Raw genomic sequence first — 12,023 nt, 5'->3', positions numbered from 1 at the left:
TTAGGCTGATAAGAGTATTGTTGCATGGAAGTTATGTTCATCTGTTTGATGTTATTTGCTGTTCTGATTTGGCTTCTGTTTGACTTTTGTACTTGTTCATTATTTACTTTGTTTTCCTTTTCCTTTTCCTTTTCCCCTTGTTACAAATTGCAGACCTTTCTATCCTTTATCACAATTTCAAGGCAGAAGAGTGACAAGGACTAGGCAGTAAGGGTTAAGTGACTTGCTCAGGATCACACAGCTAGGAAGTATCTGAGTCCAGATTTGAACCCAGGACCTCCCATCATTAAGCCTGGCTCTTAATCCACTGAGCCACCCAGCTGCTGCAGGATTTATTTATTTAGTTATTTACTAAGGAGACATATTATGTACTAGTGGTATAGGCTATTGTAGCAAGAAGCACATTGCATTTAAAGTCAGGAGCATCAGGTCTCAATTAGTGTAAGTAATGAATCCAGCAAAGTGGTCAAATGTATTCAAATATTCACTATTCAAAGTTTATAATTCTGTAAAATGTGGTAATTTATTGTAGCCCAACAACGCAACTACTTCCTGAGATTCATTTTTAGTCTAATTGGGACCTAGTTATAGAACTAGATTCAAGTCTCTCTTCCTTAATTTTCTAGTTATATGACTGTGGGGAATTCATTTACTCTTTTTTTTTTTTAATAAACCCTTACCTTCTGTCTTGGAATCAATACTGTGTATTGGTTCCAAGGCAGAAGAGTGGTAAGGGCTAGGCAATGGGGGTCAAGTGACTTGCCCAGGGTCACACAGCTGGGAAGTGTCTGAGGCCAGATTTGAACCCAGGACCTCCCATCTCTAGTCCTGACTCTCAATCCACTGAGCTACCCAGCTGCCCCCAAATTCATTTACTCTTGTTGCATTAATATTGAGTATCCCTGGATAAGGTAGAAGATAAAGCATTATTACATTGTTATTACCATTTTTCCACCAGGATATTGAAAGAACATTAACATATCTCACTGATAATGGTGGTGCAGGATAGTTCTATTTATGATAGAATATAGGGTAGTTATTCAAACAGGCTTTAAATATTGGAAGGGACCTTAGAGACCATCTACTCTAATCTGTATCTGAACAAGAATCTCTTTCACATCATCCTAAGAAGATGTCATCCAGCCTCTGCTTTAAGACTCAACTGAGGAAGAACCTTCATAGATACCTCCTTCAGGTCTTGGATAGCTATGTTAGGAAATTTCTCTTTCTATTAAGCCCCAAATCCTCCTTTTTTTTTTAACATCCACCAATTACTCAAACCAACTACTGCTGCTAAGGCCAAGTGAAACAATTCTAATCCTTTTCCTCCTATAAAAGTCCTTTAAATACTTGAATATAGCTATGACATCTCTGCTAAGTCTTCTTCAGGCTAAACACTCCTTGCTCCCTCAACTAATTCTCTTAAACCATGATATCAAGGTACTTCACTCTCCTAGTTATTCTTCTTTGGAGTTCTCTAAATGATTAATGCCCTTCCTAAAATGTGGCTCTTATAATTGAGTTCAGTATTCCATACTTGATCTTGTAAGGCCAGAGTAGAATGGGACTACTATCTTCTTTTCTTTCCTTTGCTAATTCAGTCTGAAATCCATCAGGATTCTCTGTGTATGTTTCTCTGTGTGCATGCCATATAATACCACTGACTCCTACTGAAATTTCAGTTCACTAAAACCTATATTATCTTCAGAAAACTTCTATCTAGTGTTCCTTCCGTTGTTTTGTGTTTGTATCATATATTTCTTAAACCTAAGTATAAAATTTTATGTTTACTACTTGTCATTTTTGTCCCAAAGTCCTAGCCAGTCAAGATCTGTTTGAATTTTAATTCTGACATCTAATATGTTAACTGAACTATTTATAGCTTTGTGCCATGTGGAAATGTGATAAGCATCCCATTTGTGACTTTATTCAAATCACTGATGAAACTGTTAAATAGCACAGGGTTAAGAACAGATCCCTAGGGCACCATGCTAGATGACTTCTTCCAAGTTGATATCAGATCATTCAAGACTACTTTGCATCACTCCTCTATCCAAATCTATTTAGTCCATAAGAATTTCATGAAATCATGAAATTTTGTCAAATGCTTAGTTATACTCTAGGTAAAACTAATCTATAGAATTTCACTGATCCATCATTTTAGCATCTTGCCAAAGAAGCAAATGAGGTGAAGAAATGATGGTAGTTATTTGGTGAGTAAAGTAGAAAAAATGCAGTTACAGGATTGAACAGTATTGGATACATGCATGGTGTTGAACACTAGGAAGGAGTATTAGAAAGAGCATCTGAGGGTGAATCGTGTAAGCTGATTATGTTGAGAACATGGCTAAAAGATTTCAGGGATAGGAAGAGACAAGCAACTACCTGAATACAGTGTAGTCGACTTGGAGTTAGGAAAATTTCAGTTCAAATTCTGTCTCAGATACTTATTATCTGGATTGTCCTGGGCAAATCACTTAACCATTCTGAGCCTCAGTTTCTTCATTTGTAAAGTAAGGAGGTAGATCACCATGACTTCTATGGTCCTTTTCAGCTCTAAAGCTATGATTCCATGAACTCTTGTTTATGTATATGGCTAACCTGAGAGACTAATCTGTCTTAGGTCTTTGAATCAAATCTCATGGACCAATATAAGCTTTCTGGAAGAAACAGTCCCAGTCTTACCAAGGGGAAAGGAAACTCTTGAAGAGGAGCAGACAGGTGCAGAGTCTGGATGTGAACATAAGTCATGCTGAATGGTAAAAGCTTGTCAGTATCTCTGAATAGGAAGACTTCATAGAATTATTTTGGAAATCAAATGTGTATGACACTTACAAAATGCTTCTAATAGCACTATAAACTTGAACTATGTTTTATAACCTCTATCATTTCTCGTTCTCTGCACTTCAAATTCCTTTTACATCCTCACCCATCATCACTTTCCTTTCCTAGTTTCACAGTATTAAGTGAAGTCCTCCTTGCCATGCATGGTGTTATTGACTCCATTCCTTCTAACTTTCCAAGTGCCCTTATGGTTCTGTTTTCCACTCATTCTGCAGGGAATTTCCTCCCTTGCCCTTTGTACTTGTTGAATTCATATTCATACCTTAAAGACAAATGAATATGCCACTTCTTCTGTGAAGCCTTCCCCTACTTACCTGAACTTAGATCCTACTTTGTATCTTAATTATTTTATGTTGTCTTTCCCGAGTAGACTGACTACCATTTTTATAGATCAAGGTCCACAGTGGAATTCTTTTAAAAGAGAATCTATTTATGTGACTCTTTTGCCCCGGTCCAATCTAAAACTGAGATCTTCTAAAGTTTTCTGGGCTTAGATTTTCAGTAGTCCAGCATACTAACAGGATGCAGGCAAAAGACAGGGCTAAATCAGTAAAATGCTTAATGTGATTTAAATGCATAGTAAACTAACAGAAACAATCTGATTCACATGCTGCAGTGAATACACTTTCCTTCCATTTTTCCTATAGAGTAGTAGGGAAAACATTCTTCCAAAACTTCTGTTCAAGTGTGGGGAGAACTCCTTATTGTCCCTAATATAAAATAATACCTCCTCAAGGAGTGTGGGGAGGAGTGGTCTTGTCCTTGCAAACCATTACCTGCAGGGTATTCTGCTTGCTTTTTATCTCCATCTCTACATAGTTCTTGACTTAGTTGGTTACTAGTGTTGTCCAGATCCTGGACTGCAGAGATGTCTGTACTGGCCATCTTGTCACTCTTAGTCTACATCCGTGGTCACAGAGCATATGTATACAGTGGGCATTTAGTAAATATTTATTATGTACTTTTGATAAAATCAATCTGATTCCAGACATATCATCTCATGTAAATTGAAGATGTAGGGATTTCCCAAAAAGTAACCATGCCCTGGGCCCAGACATGGTAAGAAATGTAAACTTCCTAAACAGACACACACACACAGTTATTGTACTTTTCCCATTAAAAATATATAATCCATGCACATTTGAATGGGCACACATGCACAATTATGGGGCATATAATGTAATATCCATTAATTTACATATAATATCCCCAAATAATTATTCCACTCCCATGGTCAAGCCAGTATCCTCATTGCCACTGAACTATAATCCCAATTCTAGAAAAATAGTTTGGCTGAGTGATATTGTCTCTAGACTCTAATGAATCAATCAAGTCAAGTAGAATTAGTCCAGCATTATAATATTTACTGCTATCAATGCCATTTTCTTTAGAGGGAAATTCAAGACTTTCAACTGTGCTTATTTGTGGAATTAGCTTTGGTCCTTTAATGTTACAGATCATCATTACCTTTTCTGCGAGGGATCACCAAGGTTTCTGAAGGATAAGAGACTAAAGGACAGGCCATATGCATCAACATGGGTCTTTTTGGGACAATAATAGAATTGGCCAGTGCCTCAAGCCTTCTTCATTTAATGATATCCAGTTTTGTACTTGTCAGGATACAGAAGATATACTTAGAAATGAGCTTTATAACTCTAGTCTTGGAACTTATAAGCAATGACAGCCCATTTCAAAGTCATTAATTCCAGTTTATAAAGGAATAATACATCTCACTGTCAATAGTTGTTTAGTCAAGTAAGATTGTGATCCTATTTAGGGTTTTCTTGGCAAAGATACTAGATTAGTTTGCCATTTCCTTCTCCAACTCATTTTAAAGATGAGGAAACTGAGGTAAACAGGGTTTAGTGCATTGTCCAAGGTTTAGAAGCTAGTAATTGTCTGAGGTTAAATTTGAACTTAGGAAAACAAGTCCTTCTGATTCCTTGCTTGGCACTCTTATCTGCTGTACCTCCTAGCTGCTCCCCCTCTCAGTGTGTCCTATGCAAACAAAACAGGTTTCTAGTTGCCATCACTTTTCATGTCTAAAATGAACTTCAGACCTTCTAGACTGGTATGAATGGGTAACACAAGCAATTTGCTTGGGCCTGCAAAGGTCAACACTAGTGTACTTATGAGACTTCTAATGAGACTTCTAACCAAGTCCTTAAAAGCCTGTTTCCAAATCTTGTTCTAGCAATCTCTAAAAGGTTACCAGTGGGTTCAGGTCTGGTCATCCCTTTCTTCTCTTCTACTTTTGTTTCTTCTCAGTCATGTACCAAGTGATATAACTGAGAAGCTTTGTGATTATGCCATAGCTTTTTCATAAATTTCTAAGAGTAATCTGTGAATATTCAAAATGACTTCAAGTTAATATGATTCTTTGGAAATAGCCAAGTAATGGATGCTCCTCTCTGTCCTGAGTTGATATTCATTCCTTGCTGAGTTACTGTGTCCTGTATTTTTCACACAAATGCTTAAGAACAAGCAGTTATTGACAAATAGCTTTAGATTAGGGGTTTCTAGTCCCTAAAATACATTAATATTACTTCACGTTCCTCCAACATATTTTCAAATGAGATTATCTCAATGCATCAATACCTCCAATTCATTCATATCGACCAACTCCATTTCCTAAGAACTTCTGAAAAGGGGGCAGGGATCCCAGAATTTTTTTGGGGGGGAATATACTTCATTTGGTCTAATTCCACTGGAAAAATGTAAAGTTTTTTCTGCATTTCTTTACTACAGATATTTTAAGGTACTAACTGTTCAAATCTAATTCTGATAATTCCAGGCTGTCTAATAGACAATCGAGGGCTTCTTGAACTTGTAGCATGGTATATTGATTCACCTTAGTTCTCTTTTTAAAGTCTGATAATCCACACACTTAACAACATTTCCAGTCTAGTCTTTTGTGCATGTGTGCATGCATGCATGTGAGTATGTGTGCGTGTGTATATGTGTGTGTGTGTGTGTGTGTGTGAGATTATTAATTGACTAAAATTTCCATTGGCTGGCTCCTGAGGTCCCCCATCTCTCAGAGAATAAATGTACTGCAAAGTCCAGGAAAATTGAGATGATTGTGAGCTTCACTTCTACAGATGATTCCCCCTTTCACTCATGCATTAAAAATATGCAGCCTTTCACCTTGGTTTGTTCCTCAGTTAATCCTTCAATTTCTCAGACATTAGAGTTAAACTTGAAGTTCTGTGGAACCATTCAAACCAGAGGTACCAGGGTTGCCATGATGCTATCTGGCCACATTGCTCTCAGAATACTTAGATACTGACTCTCAGATCTCAAAGAACCTTAAATAGATTGAATTTGATTATAATTAATGCTTATTCTGCGCCAGGCCTAATTCTGTCTCAGGGTGACATAAAATAGTCTATAAAATATAATAAAAAATTACTTTACCCAGAATAAAGGATACTAAGGTCAACAAATATAGTAGTTCAATAAAATAGTTATTCTTTTCTGACTATGAATTCACCTTGACAATAATTGGGTTATTGTACATTGGGTGAGAAAGGCATTCATATAAGGAAGAGGATACTCTAAAAACCTCTGACACCAGTTCTCCATTGAGCTGAGCTTTTAATGCCTTAGATATCAAGGAAATGAAAGGATCTCATTGTCTTAAAGGATGAGTCTAGTCGACATAAAACAGTGCCCCTCTTACTACAATACTAAAAGTCTAGAGATGTTTTTAGATCTGAATACAGTAAGACCACAGTGTTCACCTTCTCATTCACACTCATGACTTTCCATTTGTGTGTGTGTGTGTGTGTTATTGTTGTTCAGTCATTTTTAGTTGTGTCCAGCTCTTTGTGAGGTTTTCTTAGCAAAGACATTTGAAATGGTTTGCATTTCCTTCTCCAATTGATTTTATGGATGATGAAACTGAGGCAAACAGATTAAGTGACCTGCCTAAGGTCACATAGCCAAGTGTCTGAAGCCATATTTGAACTCAAGTCATTGAGTCTTCCTGATTCCAGGCCCAGAATTCTATCTGTTATGCAACCTAACTGCTTTCCAAAGGAATGGCAAATCCACTATGATACAAACCATATTAAACTAATTTTTTTTTCTATCTGGCAAAAGAAGTCTGGCTTCTTCGTTGACTATAATGGTATCTTGTTGTGTCCTTCACATAATGGTTAGAATATTATTGCCACTTGGGATCAGTTGTTCAGGATAGCAAGGCACTCTATATCTTCAGTTATTATTATTATTGTCAATGTAATGTGAGTTCTTCTAAGTCTAATTGCAAAGGACCACAAGAAGGTTATTGAGACAGGGATAAATTCTTCCAAGCTTTGTGGTAGCCTTCATCTCTAACTATTTTGGTTTACCAGTACTGCTTTGGTAAAATAGAGTTTCTGAAAAAGCAAAGCTAGATTCTGCCTCTGAGTTCACCTAGCACACATCAATAGTAAAATGTGGATTGGTCTCCTTGGCTGCAGTGGATGGAATCTGTAAAGAGGACAGTTTAAATCTAACAACAGGAAAAAATATCCTGATAATTAGAGTTGTACAAAAATGGCACTGGTTGCTTTGGGAAGCAGTGGGTTCTCCCTCATTGGATATTTTCAAGCAGAAGCTGGATGACCATTAATGTAATTTGTTATAATGGGGATTCTTTTTCAAATACGATTGAAATTAGATGGCTGCCAATGTCCCTTCCTTTTTTTCCTTTCTGAGGCTCCTTTTAACTATAATTCTATGTTCCTTTTCTTTGAGGTCCCGAAATAACTTTCTTTAACTTCTGTTTGGCATGTGTGTATATATACATATATATACATATATTTATATATCTATATCTAAATACAGGGAGAGATAAACATATATGTGGTCTATATTGGTATGTTTGGCCTGAATGCCTGGTTGATCTGAATTTTGTATTTTTGCTGGCTCACACTACAGAAATTTTCCCATGGTTACATTGGATAACTTTTGATACCTTGGACCACTCTTGATGTCAGTCAGCTTTATTTTTAGATTCATAACCAATCATATTATATTGAGTTCTGAGCACCACATTTCAGGAAAGACATTGTTAAAATAGAGCATCCAAAAGAGGACAACCAGAATGGTGGAGGGATTTGAGGTCATATCACATGAAATTTGGTTGAAAGATAAAGTGCTAGGCTCAAAGTCAGGAAGACTCTTTTTCTTTTTAAATTTCTCATTTTTTAATTTAATTAATTAATTTAGAATAGTTTTCCATGGTTACATGATTCATGTGCTTTCCCTTCCCTCCTCCCAGAGCTGATGAGCAATTCCAGTGGGTTTTATGTGTATCATTATTCAAAACCTATTTCCATATTATTGATATTTGCATTAGGGTGATCATTTAGTGTCTACATCCTCAGTCATATCCCCATGGGTCCATGTGAACAAACAGTCATTTTTATTCTATGTTTCTGCTCCCACAGGTCTTCCTCTGGATGTAGATAGTGTTCTTTCTCCTAAGTTCCTCAGAATTGTCCTAGATCATTGCATTGATTCTCATAGAGAAGCCCATTACATTCGATTGTACCACAGTGTATCTATTGTTCTGCTTCTCTCACTCTGCATCAGTTCCTGGAGGTTGTTCCAGTTCACATGAAATTCTTCCAGTTCATCATTCCTTTCAGCACAATAGAACTCCATCACCATCTGATACCACAATTTGTTCAGCTATTCCCCAATCGATGGATGCCCCTTCATTTTCCAGTTTCTTGCCACCACAAGGAGCACAGGTATAAATATTCTTTTACATATATTTTCCCCCTATTATCTCTTTGAGATACAAGTCCAGCAGTGGTATGGCTGGATTAAATGGCAGACAGTCTTTTAAAGCCCTTTGGGCATAACTCCAAATTGCCAGAAGACTTTCTATCCAGACTCCAAGATTGGAGTCTTAATTCTGCTTCAAAAATTTACTAGTTGTGTGACTATGGGCAATCACGTACCAAACTTCAGTTTTCCTAATTGAAAAATAAGGGGATCAGACTTGATTATCTCCAATATCTCTTCTAATCCTAATTCTTTGATCCTTTGACCTGGTATTTAGTCTAGCTAAGACATTTATTGAAGACATGATAACTATCTTTGAATATCTGGAGGACTTGTTGCATTGTTTGCTTTCCTAGGGCAGAAAATTTTGTCTTGAACATTTTGTAGGTCTTGAAAAATTGAAAGAGGCAAATTTAGACTTGATATAAGGAAAAACTCCCTAACAATTACAGCTTCCCAAGATGGAAAAGGGCCATCTTTGGAAGTTATGTTCTTTTTTGGTTTCTGAGTCAGCTGGTGGTACAGTGAATATAGTGTTAGGTTTCAGGAGAACCTAATTTTGAAACTGGTCTTAGATGTTTACTAGTTGTGAGACCCCTGGCAAGTCACTTAATTTCTATTTGCCTCAGTTTTCCCATCTGTAAAATGGAGAAAAGAATAGCTTCTACCTCTCAGGGTAGTTATGAGATTCAAATGATATAACATTAGCAAAGCATTTGGCACAGTGTCTGGCACATAACAGGTGCTTAAGAAATGCTTATTTTTTCCCTTTCTCATTGGAGGTCTTCAAGTAAAGACTGGATAACCACTTATGAGATATAGAGGAAACTCTTTTTGCAGGTATGGGATGAATTATATAATCACTATTTTTCCTATTAACTCTGAAATATCTGATTCCAAGAAGATGAAATTCAATAGGATAAACATAAAGTTCTGCACCTATATTTTTAAAAGATAACCTTCCCAAATTAATGTTGAGGAAAGTCTAACTAAAAGAACTTGTAAAAAAAGATTTGGAGGATATAGTAGACTGTAAGCTGAAGATGAGTCAATAATATGTCAAAGCAACCAAAGAATTAAATTTAAATATTTGGTTTCAGTAAGAGAGACAGTGTCCAGAATAGTCAGAATATTAATTTGGGTGCAATGACTTGGATTTTATATCACAGCATCAAAATTTAGAAGTCTTTTAGTGCTTTTATTCCTTCAGCAGGTAGAAATAACTGAGCATTGTACCTATTTAGCAAAAATTTCTTCTCCCTTTTTGTCCCCCATCTTATTTCCCCCCTGTCAATGGCTGCATCCTTATTTAACTTTTCTCCAGAATGGCCTCAGTTTATCTCTTCTCTTAGTAATAACTTCACAGTATTGTGGCATCTCCTCTTTTAGAAGCCCTTGTCTTTGGTTTTTGTTTTCCATCCTCCGTGTCTGTGTTTCAGGGTCTCTTCCCATTTGGGATTTTGGGTCTTGAGTTCTTAGATTTCCTTCCAAAGTTTTCCCTACTCAAGTGAATTTATATTAAAAAGTTGACTACAATGGCCAATTATGGACTTGAGAACAAATATTCCTTACTCTTCCTCCTCATAGATAGCATTAATATAATGCTCTAAGGTTTATAAAGTACTTTACATAGGTTATCTCATTTAATCCTCACAACAGCCATGGGAGTTAGGTGCTATTATTACTAGTTTCACTACATTATTCTTTGGTTAGACCCTAGTCTGGAACTAGCATAGGTTGAATTGAGCTTTCCCTCAGGTTATCTAATTTAGAGCACAATCAATTTAAAGTATGGCAAATTTAGAGGGTGCTGGCAGCACTTTACTGATTTCTATAGCATAGATATAATGACAATAAATAGTTAAAATAGTAAGTTACCACATAGTGGGCTATGGTGAGCTACTGTCAATCTGTACCTGTCTCTCTTTCCCCTAACTGAATTCCACTGCCATACTTGGTGCAGGGCCTCTCTTCCCTACAGGATAATGCCTTCTTGTCCATTCCCTTGACATCTCAGATTCAAATGAAGACTTATTCCCAGTTGCTGATTTCTAGTAGAGTTTAGAATAATTGTCTCTGGCATTACGCTTCTTAATTTAGGCTCTGGTTTTGCTATATCAAGAGCACTATGTTAAATTATAGACATCATATTTTAGAAAAGACAGAAAAAAATAGATTATGTCCAGAGGATGACAATCATAATATTAGAAGAACTGCACAGAATGCCACATGAAAAATAGAGTGGAGAGGAGGCTAAGATGATTAGGAATTAGAATTGTTGCCTGTCCTTAGTTTTCAAAAAGGACTAATGATTTCACGGGGATGTCATAATTGGTGCACAAATTGCATTTAAGTGAAACAGAGTTGCTTAAAGTTGTTAGCCTCACTCTCTCTTCTAGATTCATCAGAGTTCAGTGGCAAGACAAAAATCAGGAAGACTGATGATGGTGCAGGATGCAGTGGATGACCTTGGAGTCTTTGATGTCTGACTTGGCCCTGAGTGTTCCACAGTGCCTGCTTCAGCCATCTTCATGGCTATTGGAACAAAGGTTTCTCATTCTCCAATTTAGCTGGGGGGAATTTTCACATGCCTGGGGGAAATCCCTCTAACTCACCAAAGGGTTTGAAGCCTGTTGGTAATGCTCTGATTTAGCACATCTGATATGATTTACCAAGATGTGGCTGTTGTACATGCTACTGCTTCTTGGAGCTACAGGTGAGAGATATATTGCCTTTGTTGTCTTTTAAGTTTGTATTTTGGTCTGTCATCAAAATAGCTTACTAAATTTAATTTTTCTTCTTCTTCTTCTTCTTCTTCTTCTTCTTCTTCTTCTTCTTCTTCTTCTTCTTCTTCTTCTTCTTCTTCTTCTTCTTCTTCTTCTTCTCCTCCTCCTCCTCCTCCTCCTCCTCCTCCTCCTCCTCCTCCTCCTCCTCCTCCTCCTCCTCCTCCTCCTCCTCCTCCTCCTCCTCCTCCTCCTCCTCCTCCTCCTCCTCCTCCTTCTTCTTCTTCTTCTTCTTCTTCTTCTTCTTCTTCTTCTTCTTCTTCTTCTTCTTCTTCTTCTTCTTCTTCTTCTTCTTCTGCTGCTGCTGCTGCTGCTGTTTGCTCATTTTCCAGCCTTTTCTTGTCTTTAAACTAAAAAACAAAACAAAACAAAACTCTTACAGGTGGGCTCAGTTATTTTCCCAAACTTTAGGTTCTTGGTACTGGTGCCTTCAGAGCTAGCTCTGGGGATCTATAGGTTTTCAGTTCTTCCAAGATGGAATGATCTAAGGAGAAAAGAGCACTCTTTTCTGTCCTGAAACTGTGACCAGGGTCCCCTGATCTCCTGTGGCCCCAAGCCCTGACATGTGCTAGTGCTCCTCTTCACCTTGGGACTACTACCTGGATTGGGATCTGG

This window comes from Monodelphis domestica, chromosome 3, assembly GCF_027887165.1.
Source record: "Monodelphis domestica isolate mMonDom1 chromosome 3, mMonDom1.pri, whole genome shotgun sequence".
NCBI lineage: Eukaryota > Metazoa > Chordata > Mammalia > Didelphimorphia > Didelphidae > Monodelphis > Monodelphis domestica.
The sequence above is the reverse complement of the archived record's forward strand: the minus strand, read 5'-3'. Positions refer to the sequence as shown.